Source organism: Rousettus aegyptiacus, unplaced genomic scaffold (assembly GCF_014176215.1).
Source record: "Rousettus aegyptiacus isolate mRouAeg1 unplaced genomic scaffold, mRouAeg1.p scaffold_m13_p_8, whole genome shotgun sequence".
NCBI classification, from domain to species: Eukaryota; Metazoa; Chordata; class Mammalia; order Chiroptera; family Pteropodidae; genus Rousettus; species Rousettus aegyptiacus.
The window spans coordinates 31,771,284-31,793,033 of record NW_023416311.1 but is presented as its reverse complement, the minus strand read 5'-3'; the positions used below and the strand labels follow the sequence as shown (position 1 = coordinate 31,793,033).

Below are 21,750 nucleotides of genomic sequence, written 5' to 3'. Positions count from 1 at the left end.
AATTTAGATCCCCTTTTACATTTTTTTTCCGAATTATTTTGGGGTTCTTAACTTTATAAACATCTCTGGAATCTGCAAAGAAGAAAACACAAACCATCTTCCACCTTTGTCCTTCTGTGACAGCACTATAATTTCTAATGAGTTTATATGTTTATTTTTAACATCATTGCTGGTAACTAAAGAGAAAACATAGCAAGGAATAAAATAAATTGCTATAGGAGGAGCTAGGTAAAGAATAGCGACACCACAAAATGTATGTTTAAAATACAAAAAATTAAATGTTTCCAATTCATAAAACATTTGCAATAAAAATTAGATGCATGAAATATAATATTTTACTGGGTTTTTACTTTTCAGTTTTTTAAAGGTTACTTTACTTCTCAGATTAATGATCTCCAGAATCAGTGCTTTGTGTCTTTGTTGATTTCTATGGAGGCAATTAAATACACTTAAATACAGTTGAGGTATCCTTTTCTCAACTTACAGCCCCCATAATTGCTTGCTAATAGCAAAATAGACACAGACAAGGATCCTTGACAAGTAAGAATAACATACTGGTGGTTTAACTAGAGTAATGATGGAATTTTTTTTAAGTAAATTACTCATTTTTCTGAAAAATTAAAAAACTGCATGCATTATGGAATAGAATGAAAAATAAAATGTGAACTTGTATGTCTTACCTATTTTTTTATTCATTCCAAATTTATTTCTAAGATTCAAATAGTTTTTAAAGCAATCTATATTTTCAGATTATAATACATTCTATATAGCAAAGAAGCAAAAAACAGCAAAATGCTCACGGTCAAAAGATATACAGATACCTTCAGTATTCTCAGGAAATGAAAGGATTCCTCTAGCGTACTGTGTGTTTCGCCTTAATTTTTTGTTGAAAGTTTGGTGAATAGATTCATGTACTGTCCAGGCTTCTAAAGCCAGAAAAAAGAGTGATCCATTTATTACTGGGGAGACTGAAGAACAAGAGTGATTACTGCATATTACTTTGCTAAGGCTGCTATAACAAAATACTAGAGATTGAGTGGCTCAGACAATGTAAATTTATTTTCTTGTAGTTCTGGAGGCTAAAACTTATTTGGGATTAAGGTGTTGGCAGTGTTGGTTTTTCCTGAGAGTGCTCTCCTTGCCTCGCAGATGGCACCTTCTTTCTCTGTCATATTGCGGTCTTTCCGTTTCATGGGTGCACTTTCTTCTTATAAAGACACCAGTCATATCAGGTTAGAGTCCACTCTAAAGATCTCATTTTAAGTTACCTCATTAAAGACCTTATCTCCAACTACAATGGGGTCACATTCTGAGATACTCAGGGTTAGGACTTCAACTTATGAATTTTGGGGGGCAGGTCACAATTCAACCATAAAACCCTGTTTGCCTCAAATTCACAGACAGGAGGGTAAGAATAACTCTAAAGAATTTAGATGCAAAAGAAAATGGGCACCATTTCCTTCTATCCCTATGACTCTAAAAAATTCTTATGGAAAAGTAAAAATTTTAATTTATTTAAATACAGAATGTGAAATGATAGCTTAAAGACATAGTTTGGCAACCTATGGAAATCATAATTAGTATCTGTTAATGCACTGTTTTCAGCAAATTCACCTAGCATACTTGGCAATATATGAACTTCTAGAAGTCGATAAATGAAGGTATGAAAAAATAAACATAAAGTAAAACTGCATGGCCAATAAATATATGAAAACATCTATATGAAAACATTAGTAATCAGAAAAACAGAAATTAATATAATAAGGTATAATTTCATACTCATTTGTTTGGATAAAATAGAAAAAGCATCAAATACCAAAGAGGAGAGAAACAGGAAGTCTCACAAAATGCTGGCAAGAATTTACATTGGTACCTTCACTTTAGAGCCATCAGGCAAGACCAAAGACAGATGAAAATGCACTAGTCCTATATCCTTACAATTTCATTTCTGATTCCCGGAAGAAACTCTTGCACCAGAAAAGTCACCGAAGATTAATATATATGTATATATATATATTAGTATAATATATATGTACATATATATATGATATACAGGTAGTATCATCGTATTAATGTAAATTTTTAAAAAAACATATAATAAAGGCATAAACAAGTCTATAGTAAAAGTATATGTAAAAGAATCAATAGAAAAAATAAAATGAAAAGATCTTAAATCTGAAGGAATCACTAAAGAATTCAAAGTAGTAAGGAGCTGGCTCTGAGCCTGGGCATCTCTGAATTATCTTGGGGAGCATATGTGTCATCTTCAGCTGCTGCCCAAGCCCCAAGCTACTATGGGCCCTCTTGGGACTTAAACCTCCTGCTTGTTGAAATAGAAACCAAAATATCCAGCCTTTTAAAAGCAATTATTCTCGACTTAGCCAAAGAAAAGGGTTATTCTGCAGGCTGATAGATTTGAGGGAAAATTTTAATTATGACCACATTTTAAAAAGCTTGTCCATTTTTTTGAGAGATAATCTTATTCTTTGGTTGTCCCTTATGTAGTTCTTACTCACAAAATATGGCTAAGAACAAAATTCAAGTGTTAACATTCTCTTATGTCCTTTCTTCTAATTTCACAGTTTTGCTTCCTTCTCTTGCACTGACGGGTTGATAGCAGATAATTAGCTAATTAATTCTTCCACTTTATGCCTCTATTCTAGTACTTTTATTATTTTAATCATTTTTTTAAAATTGTATTTTGTTAGAATTGTTTTAAGTGGTCATCACTTTCAAAATTATTTAAGCTTCTAATTCACTGCCATAACATAGAGTACTGGGCACATTAGGTGCTCAATAAGTACATAATGATTTTAATTTTGATTTATTTTTTCTAGATTCTGTTTATACTATATTATAAATATAAAATAGTAAACTTCTTGAGGGCAGGGTCATTATCTTCTGTGTACTCTGCTTACACATGTTACTACTCCTACTTACATATACCAATTGCTTCATATTGCTTGATTGATTGTTTAGGTAGAGGAATATGCTTAATGGTTTTTTCTTTACTAAAGCAAAGCTCTATATCTATAGACCTTCAGAGAGTTCCAGTGCTTGAAATTAGTACTTTCTTGCAGATAACCTGTTGTTTGTGCTCTTAGAATTAATAAACCTTTTAATAAAAAGCCAATTTCCTAGGTATGCAAGGTCAAATCACTGCAGTTAGCCATAATCGTGTTAGAATAAGCTGTATAAAGACAAGTAAGTTGCATTTTTGTCTCTCAGGAAACATCTTAATTTCTAACCAAGAGATCTTGAACATTTGCATCACATACCAAAACGCTTACCCATATTTTGCTATGCATCCAAAATTAAGAGAAAATTAGAGACGAAGTCAAAAAAAGGGAAATCACAGTCACGAAAAGTGAAACTTTTTATATCACTTGTTATAGTACTTAAACAAACTTCATAAATCATACAAATTTGCTTTATACTCTAACAAGCTATAATCATAGTATCTTTGCAGGCAAGGATTTTAAATTGACAAACAGTCCAAAATCACCACCAGGAAAATTTTTTAAAGGGGAGCAACTGTTTTGTACAAACAACTAGCTCTCCTGAGTAGAGCCAAACAAGACCATCCCTGAGGGTCACCTGCTAATTGCTTAAGTCTCCAATGCAGTAAAACAACTGTGAGTGTCTTGAACCTATAATAATAACATTCGTATCTAATGAGTGAAGAAAATATGATTGCACAATAATAAAGTGGGGGTAAATATGGTGTTAGGGACTCCACTAGCCTAAAGGGGTCAGTGTATATTTTTCTTTCACAGAGCAGAGAAAAGCAGTTTTAAATTATTGGTAAACTTGATACAAAAAATTAAAAACTACATAGTTCCAAAATGTTTTTTTCTCTTCAGCCAAAGTCTACCAACTGTCTCAGAAAGCATCTGGAACTTGAGGGAAGAGATAAATATAATGATCAATTCTTTAAATTCTCTTTAAGCTAATATAGTATTTTTTAAAAAGGTCAAGCTTAGTTCTTTCTATTAGGTCCTATAGTATGTATTAGGTATGCATACACCTCATGTCATTCCACAAGAAATTCAGAGGGATTCTCAAATAAGTGGTAATTTGCTAAGTTAAAATATTAAATAATTGGTTTCATACACACATCAGGAAGCATTCCATATCATTCAAACAGTCCACCCAGAATTTGCAAAGATTCCCAAATTCTCTCTGATATTTTCCCTTTTGGAGTCTTCTCATCATGTTCCTTTTGCCAAATTTCTATGGGTAAATTCTTAATCAACTTTCACAGTCAAGTTTCACAGTTTTTTCTTCCCATGAATGCTGGATCTCTCTTATTGGCCTTTCAGATGATAACCTGGGTTATGGTGATTCCAGAGAAATCTTTCTCCCTTTATTAGAATGTAAATGCTTTGTGCACAGGGATTATGCTTTAGCTATGTATGAGACCAACCTGAAAAATAGCACCCATTGGTCTCAAAACATTCATTATTTGATACTGAATAATAAAAATTAGGCCAGAATCCATACCGAAGTTTCTGAAATGTGAACTGTAGAAAGCCTTAGTTATACAAATATATGTTATCCATCTGACTCTTATTCCCACATTCACTCTTTTGCTTCATCTCCCTTATCTCTTGTATAATCTCAAACTTAGCCTTAGTTGATAGCCTCTGGGAAAACAATATTTGTACTAGAGTGCCTAGGACAGTGTCACACATATTATTGACATGTAGCAAGTATCAATGAAGACAAAATAGAGGTAATGGGGTGCTTTAGTTTCACTTACAGAGAGATATGGATACTTAGAGAGTTCTAAGTTGCTCAATTGAAAATTAAAAGATGTTGCTGAAGACTTTTAATTGGGGATACTGAGAAAATATCCCTTAGTCTTCAGGAGACATTAATTTTCAAGACACATTTTAATCGCAATAGTAAACATGAATGTACCCAGGAAATAAAAGCCACAATACAGTGGTTATTTTCTGAAGGTGGAACTATGTACAGAATGTCTTTCTGGCACTAGTGGAGGGCTGTCAGGAATGTCCAGTCGTCTCTTAAATCTCTTAAATCTCCTCTTCTCCAGTTCATTGTGCCCCTTTTTAAAGACTAACCTCTGCTATGATGATTACTTCCTGACTTTTCCTCTCTTGTCAATACTGAGAAGAGGTTAAAAGAAAAGTGAGACTAAGAAAATGAAAAGCCCTAAAAATGTTTAGATCAGATTTCCTAGTCTACAATGTCTATACACACTGCCCAGGTCCAGTTTGTAGCCTCCACCTCAGTAATGTGACCATAACTGGCATGGAGCATAGGCCCTATTGCCATCATAACTCAGCCTTGAATACATTGACTGTCTAGGACTTCTCTAATGAAGGTAAAATCCCCTCACAGAGAGACTGAACAATGCCAAGTAGCAGCTCCAGAGAACACCGCTGTTGTTCTCTATACGGAAATGTTTCTCACTTGAGCTCTGGATTTTCCAGACACTTCACACTCACAGTTCTTCTTCTATATCGAAGGCACATACTGTTTTCATTCTACTGAGCAGCTGAGGTGAACATGATAACTTAAAAAGAAGAACAAACAGTCCTTGGAACCTTAAGATGATAAGAAGGCAGTCCACTGCATGTGCCTACATAGTGAAAACTTCGCAATAATCTAAATTTTCAATATTAGCACAACTCTATGATGGTAAGTTAGATAGCCATTCGAAGTCTTGTACTCATAGAACTTATAATAGCATGGGAAGATGCCTACGATATAATAAATGAAAGAGAGGGATGCAAGCTGAATCACTGGTATGTTACCAATGCTATAAATATATATGAACGTGTACAAGGGAAAAAAGCCAGGAAGAAATATACCAAAATGTTAGCAACAGTAGAATCTTAGTAAGATGCAAGTTGATTTACATTTCTTCCTTAAATTTTCCGCTTTAAAGATTTTTACAATGAATTCATGTTTATTTTTAAATCACAAAATGAAAATAATCATTGAAATGGTACATTTAAATATGATGATGAAAAGGAAACTGGAAAAAAGAAAAGTAACAAGGATCACTTTCCCAAGTTGTAATGTAGAGGTCAAGAGACTGGGCTCTGGAATGAGACAGTATGGTCTCATGGAATTCGCTTAACTTCTCTGAGCTTGTGATTCCTTGGCAATTGAATGGGAACATTATATTTCATCAAATCTAAGATTTCATGGATTTTAATGTGCATACATCATCAGTTTATATGCCAATAAGGTTTTTCTAAGTGTTGCCAATACTCCATTTTAAGCCGCATTTCTATTTCAAAAATGTGAAATGAAAGTGTCAGAGAATCAATGAAGTATGATAATATTTGTACCTACTTCATAAGCTTTTGTGAGGACTGAATAAAATATGTAAATTTCTTGAGCCAGTCCATGACATTTAATCAATGCTTAACAACTGTGAGCATTATGGCAGACTCACCTAAGGAGGCTGAGACAAAATCTAAGGGTGAGGCAGAGATTTTAGTTTGAGAGGCCAGAGGATGGCAGGCAGACTGACGTGGAAAAAGGGTAAAGGTGGTTGAGCATTAGCGAAGGCCAATTCCGGTCATGAAGACCTGAAGCCAGAGTGCTCCACCTTTGCTTGAATAGGTGTGGTAACCACAAGCAGAAAATAGAGCCATTGTTTTAGAAAGCAATATTACATAGAGTCCTACAACTTGAAATTCTCAAATAACTGGGTAAGAAGTTAAATGTTGAGGGTTGAGGAGAGAAAAAGGGGAAGAGGAAGAAAATTTGAAGTTGAGTGGTTTAAGTATTACAGTTATCAAATTATCTCATTCATTTCCAGTATTCGTTGAGTAACATAGGCTACAGAGTACTCTGCAGTTGCATGGGTGTAGTGGAGATGAAACTGCAAGGAAAAAACACATTCATAGTCTCTTTTCTTAAGGACTTTCCAAACAAATGAACATACATGCAGGAATAATTGCAATTTACATGCCTATAAAGTAAGCATAGGTTGCAGTAAAATCACATAAAAATAAATACAAAACTGGAGACATGCTAAAATATATATTTTGTTAAATGATTTCGCATTTCTTGAACTGCAACAGGCTCTAGGAAATTAATGCTCTTCTTCAAGCACTTTTTTTAAAAGGAGCTATTGTGACTGAACATAAAGTATTCCTAATTATCTTGCTTAAGGGCAGTAATAATGACAGAGAAAGTGTTATTAAAAGCATTAAAAAACAGTGTATTTCATCATTGGTCACTTAAAGGATAAATCTATTATGGTTTTACTTACTCATGTATAAAGCACTTATCAATAGTTATCATGTGGGTGCTTATGTTAGATGAGTGCAAAAGTGCCGGCAACAGCTACAGCTAGGAAATGAAATAAAGAATACTGACAAAACGGGGAAAATCTGGCAGAATGAGTCAGCCAGAACCCTGGCCTTTGAACCTTTTCAGGCTTTGTATAGAACAGATCTTGTATCGAAACAAGATCCGGCCTGGAAATGGTCCAGAAAACTGAAATTGCAGGAATTGCAATGAGGTCAAACAAAAGGAAGAGGAACTATCAACAGAAAGATATTCCTTCAGCGTTTAGGTGCTCTTAGCAGGCCGATCCGTTTCAGAGTACGGAACAGCTATAGTAGAGTCCATAATGAACTTTAAACTGACGGTAAATTTTGAGGTTCAAGAGAACAAAGTATATTATTTTGGAATATATTACCATTCAGGAAGACCTAAGCCCTTCAGATTTATCATCCAAATTGCCAAAGAGCGTGAAGTCTTGTCTTTGGGAGAAAGCTTCATCAGAGCACATCAGATAGGGTTAAAGGGAATGATCGATAATCAACACTTTGCATGGGTGTTGATTTAAGAGACTGCTTTTTTAAACGAGCATTTGTGTTTGCCAATTTTGTGCTTTGTTTTAGTTTTTAGCACAGAATATTTCAGGTTTTCATAAAATGACAGACTTTTTCGAATCCTAGAGTGAAGAGGCTTCGTCCATCTTCCAGTCTTGCATCATTCAGTGTAATTCCCCCCGAGGAGGAAAGCACATTGCAGCCATGGAACAAGGAAGCTTCTGTGGGTCATGCTGAGCTGCTTTAACATATGCTCACCTTCCACCCTTGGTTCCACTGTCTTAGAACTAAAAGTTCTCCAACCTATGGGTGGGCGGCTTCCACTCTCAATGATCAATAAAAGTCTTATAGCAAGTCGCTGCCTCCAATGGGCGATCAATAAGCATGTCCTCATATGGGCAGTTTTAACTTTTGGACCAGAGGGCACAAATTCATATTTCTATAGGGGCCAGGCAAGATGATATAAATAAGCTCAGTGAATTCAGTGAATTCAGTATAAATAAGCTCAGTGAGAAAAAAAAATTGAGCAAGTGCAATGATGAATGTTGACTGACATGTGGTCTCAGTGTAGGAAGTAAAGGGAGTGAAGGAGGCTGTGGTGACCATGCTTCATTTTGTTTACTTTTTATTTTATTAAATGCCTACAGCACCTGGTATTCCTAGATGGTCTCCCATCCAACTACTAACCATGCCCAAACCTGCTTAGCTTCAGAGATCAGATGGGATCTGGTATGTTCAGGGTGGATGGCTATAGATTACCATGCTTCATTTTAAAGGGGCAGCCACCACTCAGCTCCCACTGATTGCTATCTGAGAAACATGGGCCTGCTTGGCAGCCCCTCTGAATTTTTGACCGATGCTGACTTTATGGGCATGCAACCCATGCAGTTACAGCAGGCCTGCACTTAGAAGGGCCCATATTTGTTTTAATGCTCTGCTGTCACTGTCATGAAGTTCTTAATAATTTTTGAACAGGGGTGTCTGCATTTTCATTTTGCAATGGACTCCCAAAATGATGTACCCAGTCTTGTTTCCATAATTTTCTGTAATATATTTTAATTTTTAAATATTGACAATTAATTCAAATTTTAAAATGTAGTGAATGCTATGCATTTGCAAGCTAACTGGTCTAGGAGCAGGCAACAGATTTTAACTCTATAGATCATCTTAGTAAATTATCCTAGAATTTTGGAACCTGGAGCTGTGAGTGTGAGAGCTTCAATGCAACCTGGCTAATCTCCTTATCCTCCAGATGAGGGAAGAGTCACAAGGGCTGAAAATAGAAACGAGCTGTCATATATTACACCCACTGTACTGGGCTTGTAGGAGCAGCTTTTCCTGGACATGCTTCCCATGCACAAGGAATCTGAGTTTTATGGCATCTGTGACAATGTATTCTCTCTGCTTTATCACCTCAATTTCTTGGATGGTGGTTCTGCCAAGAAAGATTCTTTCAATTTTTGGTGTCTTATATTTTTTTCCCAATGATTTTATTATGATTTATACAGAATTATCCAAATAATATCTTTTGACTTAGCCAGGGTTATGTACATGTCTAGGGCCCAGTGAACAGCAGGAAGTACACTACCAGATCCCACCCCAAGAGCTGCAGGCTTTGTGTGGGCAATTTCTTTCTTCTTCTTTTTTTTTTTTTAATGCCACTGGGTTTGGTGACATTCTGTGTGATGTAAGAAGGGGAAAAAATAGCATATATGAATGCATAATCATATTCTGACATGACTGTTGTCATCTCCTGTATCATTAGTACATTAGAAAAGGGTGCATTCCAGGGTTACAGACGTTACATAAACTGGCTATTTTTATGAATTTTAACTTTCTGTTGGACCTAGACCTATTTTTTAAGAATGTGAAATAAACAACATAATCTCTTTTTAAGAGTTCCCTAGTTTATACTTCTTTACCTGTATGTCCCCATGCTGTATCTTTCTCCCTGCCCTGTTCTTTGACATCTTATTCCTAAGAAAACTCTGATGGGCTGTCAGTAATTGAATATGTACTTCGACAGATCCTGCAGTGGGCAGTGATTATATTTCTAACAGTGAAATTTTATACCCAAAGCCACTAGTATAATCAATTTATCCTTGTGTGCCCCACAGTCTCATTTTCGAAGATGCTTGAACTTTTTAATGGAGTAGTAGGGTTTAAAGACAACTTAATTAAAAGCTGTTGTGATGAATCAAACAGTTTTCAGGAATGAATTTGACAGACTACAAAGTAAAATGTCAAAAACAAACAATTTGTGCCTTGAATATAATGAAATCCTAGTCCCAGCCAGATTGAGTGTGATTTAATTTAAGCAGTTTTTCTTTGGAATGCTCACCCTGCCTTGCGAGGGTATCCGTGCCTCCCCAGATCACTCTGAGTGAGCCAGTGGATCTTTTACACGCAGAGCTAGACTGGGTTTCCCTCTCACAGAGACAAAGGTTGAGAAGGAAAGGCTGTGTGACAGACAAGTGAGATGTTTTGGGGACGCAGCAGGATGTGAATGGTGTGGCTGCTCTTTGTGCATTCATGGTGGCAGCCTGCCGGGCTGCTTAGCCAACAGTGCCCTTTGTTGTTTTGTACCATGTGGTGCCAGCAATATTCTGGCAGCTGATACCATCAGCAAGTGCCCCTAAAATACCAAGTAGCCCTGGGAAGACAGGAGGAAATAAGGTTTGTGGCCACATAAGGCCTTGTGCCATCATTTCACAGGGTATTGGCTTTTGTTATTTGTTTATTATTTTTAAGCCAAAGGGTGCCACCCTTCTCTTTGTGGTTCTTTGAAGATAGCAAGACTCCACTGCTTTCCTCCATTCTTAAGAAGGGTCAAGTGTGAAAGATGAATAAATCCAAGATAATAAGGGGGAGCTGGACTGACTTGAAAAGGCCACATTTGGAATAAAACAAATGAATACCACTGTCCAAGCAAAGCCGGAAAGATGGAGTTTTCATTTTAAGAAATAGTTGTTATTATCCAAAGGCACTATGTGACATGTGTAGGAGTTCTCGGTGTGTTCAGTATGTTATTCCTCAAGGATGTATGATGTTCACACGCAGACCATAAGAAAAATTGCAGTCAGGGTCCCACAAGATAAACAGACCTATGTCATCGTATATTTGATCGGAAAGCTCTTCCTATTTACCTACATATTTTATCCTTGTTTTTTTTTTCTTTTTAGTGAAAAATAATGTTGAAAATAAGAATGCCCTTCAGGCATATATGTGACAGGCAGTGACTTCTACTGGGGAGGGAATGCTTGAGGTGGAAAGCAAATTCAGCCATTCATAGTTTAATTCCATCTCCAAAATATTAGGTATCGAACGGAGTCGTTTTTCAGTCAAATTCTGATCTATCAAAGGAGAGTATTTCTTTTCCCCTCCAAATTCTATTAAATAATCAGTTCTGAGAGGATAAATGCTTTAGATGAAAAGAATGTAATCAAGTATTTAGGATGACTTACTTAATGTAAGTTTTCCCCAAGGAAGACCAATATCATATACTTCATATGGAAAAAACTTAGAATATTACAACTTAGTTAAAACCTGAAAGTTACCTGGAATTTTATTCAATTGGTTAAACATATTTTCATTTACTTGCCACCTTTGGATCAGTCATGGAGAATGGAGCCATTCTGGAGAGAGTTGAGGGGTAAGTAGGAGATGACTAGTAGAAATAGCGACAGTGGGCAACTCTTTCAAGAAGTGGTTTTGAAAGAAAATAGAGGGTGGTAGAGGGATATGTGAGAGGAATAAGGTGGTTCATTTGTTATTTGTTTTTAAGAAACGAAAGTCTTATGCATATTTACAGCTGTTCAGAATGAACCTAGACGGGGACATTTTGAAGATACAGGAGAAGGGATGCTGAGAAGGGAAAAGTCCTCATGAAGGTAGGAAGAGATGTGATCCACAGTATTTCAGGGCAAAAAGGAGGAGTAGGCCACATGCAGGCGGAGGGCTCCTCTTCTACTGTGACTGCAAGGTGAGGATGAAAGGATGGAGGCCAAGGCAAGTAACCATGTGCACTTTGGGGCCTGAGTTTGAAGGGGCTCCTGTGTGAGTTGTTTACCCAAACGAGTTTTTGTTTTTGTGTTTTTTCCCTCTATGTAGTAGATGAGCAAGGTTATCCATGGAGGATGAGAAGAAAGTAATTAGTTTAGGAGATTTGTGAGTAGTAATGAGGGCCTGACCTGGCCACTGTCGAAAATAAGAGCAAGCTGAAAGAGAGGCTTAGAAGACTTGCAAGGTCATTTTGGGAACTCAGTTGAGACTGGAAAGCAAGACTACATGGTATCATTAAAATGCAAGATTGTGAGGTTTTCTCCCACAGAACTCAGCAGCACTAGTGCTGGTCCTAGAGGGACAAGGATCAAGGGAAACATGGCAGGGGGCGAGGGGAGTTAGACACAGCGAGATGATGGAGGAAAACCGAGAATGATCTTGAAAAGAGAGTTGAAGTGACAGGACAAGGACACCACACTGGATAGACTTGACTTAGCCCAGGGACGCGGCATCTGAGATCATTTATGGAACCTCCTCGGTTAGCAAATAAGGAAACAGAGGCTTAGGGAGGTTATGTTTAATCACTGAGTTTTCTGAAGACTGTGTAACCAAACAAATTGTTAAAATGTATTTCTTAATTTCCCATGTGACTTTGTAATAAATAAGGGTGTCACTGCTGAGCAAAACCTTGAATTCAAATGGATAAACAGAAACAACAGTACATAATAAAAGAAAACCATAAATCTTTATAACATTTTAATATATAAAAATTATGCTAAGTAAAGAGGGACATATATGTGCTATCCATGGACCTCAATGTACCTACGAAGTAAAATATACTTCTTGTGCTTCTGAAATTATTATTCTAGCTATTTTCACTAGGATATAGCCTCTGTAAAGGTCAAGACTTTGTCTTTCCTACAGCAGTATATCCAGAACCTAGAACAGGACCTGGACGAGTAATCATTCAATAATATTTATTGAATAAATGAATACATTAAACAAGCTGACTCTTCCCCTTGACCTCCTGTAGATAACTTAAAGGAAAACTGGACTTATTTTGCACAGCTTCTCACCTCCCATACACCTGTCCCCCCTAAAAAATATCTGAATTTTCTTTTTGTTCCCTAGTTCAGTTAAAGATGTTTCCATCCACCTAGTCAACAAAGCAAAAAAAAAAAAAAAAAAAAAGAAAGAAAAGAAAAGAAAAAAGGTGGGGGAGCAGCCATGACTCCTCCCTCATCCCCATTTCTAGGTCTAGTTGGTTCCCATACCCTGTCAATTTTGTCTTGGAAAAAGTATGATTAATACTTTCCCCATAGAACATTCCCACAGTCCCGCTCCGTGCAGGCTTTCATCATTTCTCAGTTTGATTATTACATTGGTCCTATATTTAAGTTCCCTGACCCAAAATTTACCCACATTGGTCCAGTGTTATTTCCAAATGCCCATCCATTGGATATTTTCTACATTATTTTCTACAGAATAAATTTACTTAGTGTGGCTTTTAAGAATTTGCATAATCAAATTCCTTGCTATGCTTTGGCTTTTATCTCTTTCTACTTTGTAATTTTGCCACTTACTTATTGATCCATATTTTCATAATTTTATGCCTTTTTTCACACGGGCTTCCTCTGTTTAGGATATTTATACCTCCTAGCACATCTGATGGAATCATAATTATTCTTCACATTTTCCTCTATTATGAACTCAATTTTCGATGAGCTGCTTCACTTGAAATTTATGTAGGACTACTCAGTTACATTTTTGCTACTGATGGTGTTTCTCACAAAACCTCCCACTATTTTTAAAAGATATAGAACAATATTAGTGAAATGAGATTAAGGGAAAATGGCAATTTCAAACAAATATTTAAACCTAGTATAATAATGGACATAAAATATAAATAGATAAGATGTCTGACTTTCTTCATAATTAGATTAAAATAACTATAAGTAAGATGTCATTTTGCACCTTTCTGGTTGGCAAAATATAAAAGTTTGATTTAAAAAGCAGGATAGGTTCAGAGGTAAGCACTATTAAAAATCTTATGAGATTGTAAGTTGGTATAACCTTTTTGAAAGGAAATTTAACATCCTTCACATTTTTAAATTCAGGTCTGATTGGTGTTTAAGAGATTGTTTCTTTTGCCGGCCTGCTTGTTCCTAACTCCTCAGTTGCTCCCCTGCCCCTTCTTTTTTTTTCATTAGAAATTGAGATTCATACAGGACTGAGATCCTAATGGGAATGAGTAGGTGTTTCAGTAAATAAATCTTGTTCATTTTGGTTGTGTGCCAAGAATTCTCTTTTTATGGACAATGTGGTTTGTGTTTTTGAAAATAAAAAAATGAAGAAAAGGCCGATTAAGAGTTCAAGTGAACAAGCTATCTGCTGCGGCAAGAAGATTTGGAATGTCTGGTCAGGAAATGTGAAACAGGATTTGTCTTCAGGCAACGTGCATTAACGTATGTGCTGACCGTGTTTGAGAAGGTTTGAAGGAAGTGGCTGAGAGACTAAAGACATTCTTTTTGCAGTATGCATATCAGTGGTAGCAGCAAAGGGTAGCTCCCTCATAGCCCAAACCACCTATAATAAAAACATGAACTAACCTCAAACAGTGTGCTTTCTATGCAAAAGCAAGCCTATACCAGTGCCCTGGCCAACCCTTCCATCTGGATTACTGGCCCCAGATCCTCTCATCTAGAAATTTTGGAGCCTCTATTGCGAGGTTCATTAAGGCCTGAGGCTGACATCTCTAACAGCATCACTGGAGGATAAAATCATAGGACGTAACAGGAATTTAAGGAGATCTGACTCTGGATTGTATCTTATTTTTAATCTGACTGCAACAGAACTCAGGGATTTGAACTTAGGAAGAAAACATATATCCACTGTAATCGGTCTTCCTTTAATAACTCCACTATAAAAGAACAATTTTCTTTTATTCTTCTATATTTTAAGTCAATTTTCTTTTTCTACATATTTGATGGCCAAACTGTTGAGTGACTACTCTTTTCTTGTCTTTGCTGCTCCTGAGCATGAACCTGATTCTTTCCTGTGGTTATGGTCTAGGACACATTCCTGAGTCCTCCTGTAATTGTCCCGTAGTAAACCCTCAACGTGGTCACACACTTTCAGTCCCTTCCTTCTGAGGGTCATAAGACAATGTCACAGCAGATGGACTATAGAGGAATTCAGCCACTGTCCAACTTAGTTCCCTCAGTCTGATTCCTTTTTCACACTTTTCTGGGCCCACATTTACTTCATGCCATTTGGCTGTACAATATCTGAACTTACTCCTTCTTGCCTTCATTTTCTCTTCTTGGAAAGGCTAGGTTGCTTTCCTGCTTGGACCCAGGATGGCACAGCAATTAACAGCCCAGGCGTAGAGCCAACATTCTGGGATGAAAACCCGTCTCTGCCATTTAATAGGCATGACCTCTAACCTAAACTCTGCCACTCAGCTTGGCCAATCTTCTGTGCCTCAGACTCCTCAACTGCAAATGAAGATGCTAATAAGAGTCTCTAACATGTCGAATTCTTATGAGGTTCTTATGAATTAATACATATATGTAAAGTGCTTAGAACTGTACCGGACATAGAAAAAACACTGAATAAGCGTCAACTCTCACTACTACTTCAGAGACGCTTAGTTCATTCTGGGAAGGAAGGCAGTATCTATTTTTTTAAATTAGAATAACTCTAGTTATATATATTTTACATGGAAGACAGAACATACAATAGGAGCAATGTCCCAACTACCCTGAGATAAAAGCCTCTGTATAAACTTTAGTACTTATCTACCTGGTATCTTAAATTTGGATGAAATCAATAAATATAGATTGCTGTACTGTGTCCTCATACTGTAGCCATAATTTCACCTACGGTTTCACCACTATGGCGCTCCCAGCCCAGCCATAGCCCTTAGCCCACAAAGCTGGTTACTGACTGCATCTGGCCCATTGCCAGGGGCACACTCTGATCTAGGTCCAGCCAGCCCTGGATCATTTCTGTTCTAGAGAATTTCTGGAATATAGAGAAGTAGTCTCAGCAATCCCAGAATATAGAAAGAGCTGGCTTTCCTGAGATGTGCTGATGATTTCTTTGTCCCTGAGAGAATTTTTCTCTACTGTCTACTAGTACCTAAATTCTATCATTAAGAGATTCATCCTTTTTTGCCTTAGGCTTCTACAAGTTGTGAAAGTCAAAATGTCACTAAATGATTCATTTATACCTAACTTGGGTTAAAGACACACAGACCCACAAGAGGTAGGGAGAGATACAATGTGTGGAGGGAGAGGAAATGAATCTTCAACTTCTCAGTAATACATTTTCCTCAAACCAGTTCTATTTCCTAGACTGAATCAAAAACGATGACTAAGAATTTTCTAGGCTAAGAAAAATTCCTCGTGAAGAAGAATCTTTCAAAATGGGACTCAGAGAAAATCCTAACAAGACCCTTCAAATCTTGAGTCAAAATAAGATCACTTGAATTTATCATACTTTACTCAGATCAGGACCTGAAAAACAGCAATAACAAAAGAAAAAAAGGGAGTTTATATGCTTCTTCTGATAAGATCTGCCAATTGACTGTGAACCAATAGTTTATGGCTTTATGGCCAGTTGTAAGATAAGGCCTTATGGATGATAGCTTTTGGGATCAGTGCTGCCGCCCAAATCTGCCACTTCTGTGCATGTGGTTCATGATTACATTTAACCTCCTTATCTTTGGCAGGTGCAGAGGCATCAGGAACTTTGCATATAGCTGGGTAGCTTATAGTGAATAAGAACTCATCTGAGGGGCAAGTGGGAACTAATATCCAGCTACGTTCTGCTTCCCTAGCTGAGATTTTTGACTCAGGAAAGGATCCACCTGGAGGAAAGGGTACTTAAAATTCTTTCAAAGGTACTCCAGAAGCTAATGCACAAAGATGCATTTACCTACATGGGGCATCTTTTACTAATTCCCACAAAGGTGCTCCATGGGATGCAGCAGTAATCTTGGTGGACAATTTTAGCTGCCCAAAATTACAGACTCCTTACCTATAATGGGGGAATTCTCTATTACACAGGTCTTCAAGAGAAGCAGAGCCCACCATATAAACCAAGTAGAACACTTTCTAGCCTCCCTTGCAGCCAGGGTGAAAGACCAATCAAATGTGCATCCCTGGACTGTGAATTGAGAATTGGAGATGCTCAAGAGATGGCATGGAGATTCCCTTGGGGCAGCAGCAAATTCCAGTTTCCAAAGCAGCAGAGGCAAGAGTAATAGGAGCTGTGGAAAGCATCCAGGACCCCATGTCACAGTGCAGCTGGGCTGCTTGTGACCTGAGACTAGTTCTGTCAGAGGGTAGGTCTATTGTCCTGGCTACTGCATTGCATTCCCTCGTGTCCAGCCTGTTTCCCAGCCTGATTCTCTAAGTTTCTCAGCAGTAACTTCTTTCGGTATTTAAATTGGTCTCAGTGGCTTACACATAGAAATCCTGAGCAGAGGTTATGATAGGGAGTGCCTTGATGCTGATACCTCTATCATTCAGAGCTAAGACTTATTCTAGAAATGTTATCAGACAGGACCCTTCACCTTCCTACCACCACAGATACAGGGGTACCTACTTCTGAGCCAATCTTCACCTAGCTTTGGATCCAATTCTCTCCCATTATCTCAAGAATCTTAGAACATCAACTATTTCTTTCTTTCTTGTATATTTAAACCCCCATCCATCCATCCACCCATCCACATACCTCAACTAGATCCTTCCTGTCAGCATTTGAATATGATCACATAGCTCCCATTTAAAAATGACTTGCCTTGAGCCCATATGTTTATCTAACTATTGCTCTATCTTACCATTTACCAACTGGAGTGCCAGAGTACTGTATGTTCCAAGAATGGGTTATAGGTGTGCCACAAGATAGTGATGGTTGTAAATGCTCATGGTAATAACTATTTGACAAATTAGACTCTCTAGGAGTAAGACCCAAGGTGCTCATTTTAAATTTTTCTTGCTAGCAAGGAATTACATTGTCCTTTATTCTGGAAATTTCTCCACCATTTTTACCTCAAATATTGCCCCTCCTTTATTCTCTCTTCTTTCTTTCTGCAAAGCATGTTAGACTTACATTGGAGATTCTCCTCCCACTCTATGCCTCTTAAGTGTTCCTCCATATTTTCCATCTCTTCATTTCTCTAGGTTCTCATGATTTCTCCCAGATTGTCTACTAATGTCCTAAGTCTCTTGTCTACTATCTCTATTCTACAGTTTAGCATGTATATTTTTCAATGATTATAGTTTTTATTTTCAAATGTTTACTTGAGCCTCTGATAAGGGCCTAATATCCAAAATATGCAGAGAACTCATATGACTCAATAATAACAAAAAAACAAATGATCCAATCAGAAATTGGGCAAAGGACCTGAACAGACACTTCTCCCTAGAGGGCATACAAACTGCCAACAAATATATGAAAAGATGCTCAACATCACTAGCTATTAGGAAAATGCGAATCAAAAGCACAATGAGATACCATCTCACACCTGTTAGAATAGCTATAATCAACAGAACAAGTAATAACAAATGTTGGAGAGGATGCAGAGGAAAAGGAAGACTACGAATTGGCACAGCCACTATAGAAAACAGTATGGAGTTTCCTCAAAAAACTAAGAATTGATCTCATATGATCCAGCAATCCTTGTACTGGGTATTTACCCCAAAGACTTGAAAACCCATATCAAAAAAGATATTTGCACACCGATTTTCGTAGCAGTACTATTCACAGTGGCCAGGATGTGGAAGCAACCGAAGTGTCCTATGATAGATGATTGGCTAAAGAAGCTGTGGTACATATATACAATGGAATATTAGCCATAAGAAGAGATGAAATACTGTCATTTGCAACAACCGGACAGGAAAAGTTGAAAATCACATGATATCACTTATATGTGGGATACAAACCTAAAAACAACAAATGAACAGGACAAACAGAGACTCAGGGAAATGGACAATGGTTACCATGGACTAGTGGTTACCAGAGGGTAGCGGGTGGAGGAGGAGGGTTGAGGTAGATAGGGTAAAAGGGGGTCAAATATATGGTAGCTGAAGGAAACTGGACTCTGGGTGGTAATCACACAATAGAATATATAGATGTCAAATTATGTACATCTGAAATGTATGCCTGAAAATTATCTAATTATATTAACCAATGTAACCACAATAAACAATTAAAAAATGTTTGATTCTTTTTAATTTTTCGTACTTGTTTTATTATTATTTTTTTTTATCCATAATGCCTAATTCTTGTCTTCTGATTTTTGAAGTTATTTTTGAACATTAAAAACCCTTTCGGATTCCTCTTATTAGTAGTTCCTGGGTATGAGTTCTATTTGCTATGTATGCTGATACATTCACTCTCAATGCAGTGTCAACTTTTGTGCTTCTGTAACTTTAGTCTCTGAGCTTATCTTCACTGGGGATTGTTTCCTTGGAAGCTCCTAAAACTCAGTTCCAAGTGCACTGCTCTTAGAAGCCTTTATGTTTCATTATATAAACCATTTTAAAATAATTTTTGGCTCATAGTTTCTGTATAAGATAAATGTGAACCAGAACCATAAATCATACATGACATGGACTTGGGTTTCAAATTCTCCAGGGTGTCTTCTTTGTCACCCAGTTTCTACATTCTTGCAATATCTCTGAGTTGGTGGGTGATGTGTCTTCAACCATTTTTCTCAACTGAAAATTCTCTTCCCAACTCAAGGTTACATGCAGGAGAAGGACAGCCCCATCTCAGTCCCTTACTATGCACAAGGGCAGAGAGGTTTGATTCCCATTCCAACTGACCATTATAGCTTCCACTCTAAGGTTTATGTCTTCTCATAATACCCCTGCAGGCTGTTTCATTTCTATTCTTGTTAAAGATTGCAGACTTATTTTGAGTTCCCATTGCCTTTTTAATATTCAGATATTTTACTTTCCTGGTTTGGAGCTTTTTATGTAAGTTTTTAGGTCTGTAGTATATGTTTCTGTACTACCATATGACTTGAGTAAAAAAGGATGTCTTTCCAAATCAATCAAATTTGTCATCTTAATCAACAATCTGGATTGGCATTTTTAACGCTCACTAGGTAATTCTCAACGACATCAAAGTTTAGAAATCATACATAAAAATTTTAAAATAATTGCATTTATGAATTTAATACTTTTTTTTTCACCACTGAGCCCCACTCACACCCCACAAACACAAGCCAATTGCTCAAATTCAGTTTTACTTCCTACATATTTTTGTCTTCTTACTACTACCCAATTCACTTGAACCATTGGAAACCTTTTCAAACTGAAATCTCTGTATCTAACTTTCTCCCTTAAAATTCTACCCACCTCATACTATCAGGGTAGTCTATCTATAGCATGTATTTGTTCAAGCCTAAAATCCTTCCATTCTCTACACGATAAAGCCCAAAGTTCCTAGAACTATGTAAAAGATCATTCATGATCCAGCCTTTATCCCTCCTGCTTTTTATCTCAATGTCTTGAACTTGACCTCATGAGGTTTCCAATATAGACTATGTTTATGAACTTCAGTCTTGTGCCTACTAAAATGACCTCATTCCTGTACCTCTTTCTTCCAAAACTGTCTAACTTCTATTCATGTTTCAAGATTCAGCTCAGGCATTATCTCCTCTAGAAAGAGTCTTCGACCCTCTAGGCAGTACAAAAGGCCCTCCTTTGTGCTCCCAGAGGACCCAATACATACTGTGCCTTAAAACATGTTGTCACAAGACAACAGCTTCCAAAAGGAAGGGATTATCCTTTATCTTTGTATTCTCAGCATCTGGCTCAGAGGCTGGCACACTGTAGATAACATTTGTTGAGCTTAACTAAATTATTAAGAATCTCAGAAAACCAGCTCTCTCTCTAATGAGCTAGATTCTCTCTTAAAATTTTATCTGCTTTGGAATGTTTAACCTGGTCAGAAAAACATGTCCTCAAAAGTTTTAGACTAAAAAGTTTTTCAGTAGATTATGTGCTTGGAAAGTTGGGATCAGTCCAGTAGAAACGTTCAACCCTTGTTGATATGCTCATTTGGCTCTCCCAGGTTGACAGAAATACCACTTTAGTATAATTCCTTAACAAATTTACAGATTTCTTCCCATTTACTCAAACCTAGAAGAAAGTAATAACAATCCCATTGAAAAATAAAAAGATTGACAAAAGAATAGAGAACCAATTAAAGATATTTTCTCTTGTTGAAAATATGCAGTGACTCCAGTTTTAGATAGGAAAAAAAAAAAAAAAACCAGAAGCAATACAAATGATCGAAAACTGACTAGTAACTATACTCCATATTAAACCTTTTCAGATGACTTAAGAGTCTTCCTTTTCATATATTAGAATACCTTGTAGCACTTTGAGGTTCCATAAAAATTTCCCCCTTATAATGGACAAAAATTAGGCTAGGCAGCAAAGAGCTTTGAGATATTTTATGCCACAGAAATTACATTTATTTTTATTTTCTGCTGTGTGAGTTAAGTGCACACAGGGATTATGAAGGGATTTAAAATATTTAAAAGGTGTGAGTTACTTTTTAAAAAACATATTATTACTTTTCAAGTAATAAGCTTAAAAAAACTTTAAAAAGGAGATTTCCTTGGAGTATTCTTTTCATTGTCTCTGTTCTCCACCTAGGTTACTTTGAACATTTGAGGCTCAAAGGATTTAATCAGGGTGAGTTAATTCATCATATATAAACCCTGAGGTGCTTTCAAAAATTCCATTTTTCATTAGAGAAAAGGAACATCAAGGCACTTGCCTCAGATTACTATGTTGTTGACAGAGTTGGGAACAGAACTTAGAATTTTCCTACTAGATTTCTTTGAAGCTTATGAAGTCATTAAAATAACTTTGAACAATGCAATGAGTGTGAA

General features: G+C 36.8%; 1 protein-coding gene and 1 pseudogene across 1 annotated transcript in view; one reads left to right on the top strand and one right to left on the bottom strand.

Moving 5' to 3' along the window:
* CCDC192 (coiled-coil domain containing 192) overlaps positions 1-21,750 on the top strand; it is a 171,168-nt gene that overhangs the window by 74,470 nt on the left and 74,948 nt on the right. The window lies entirely within an intron of this gene.
* On the bottom strand, positions 8,465-8,582 carry LOC118607267 (annotated as a pseudogene).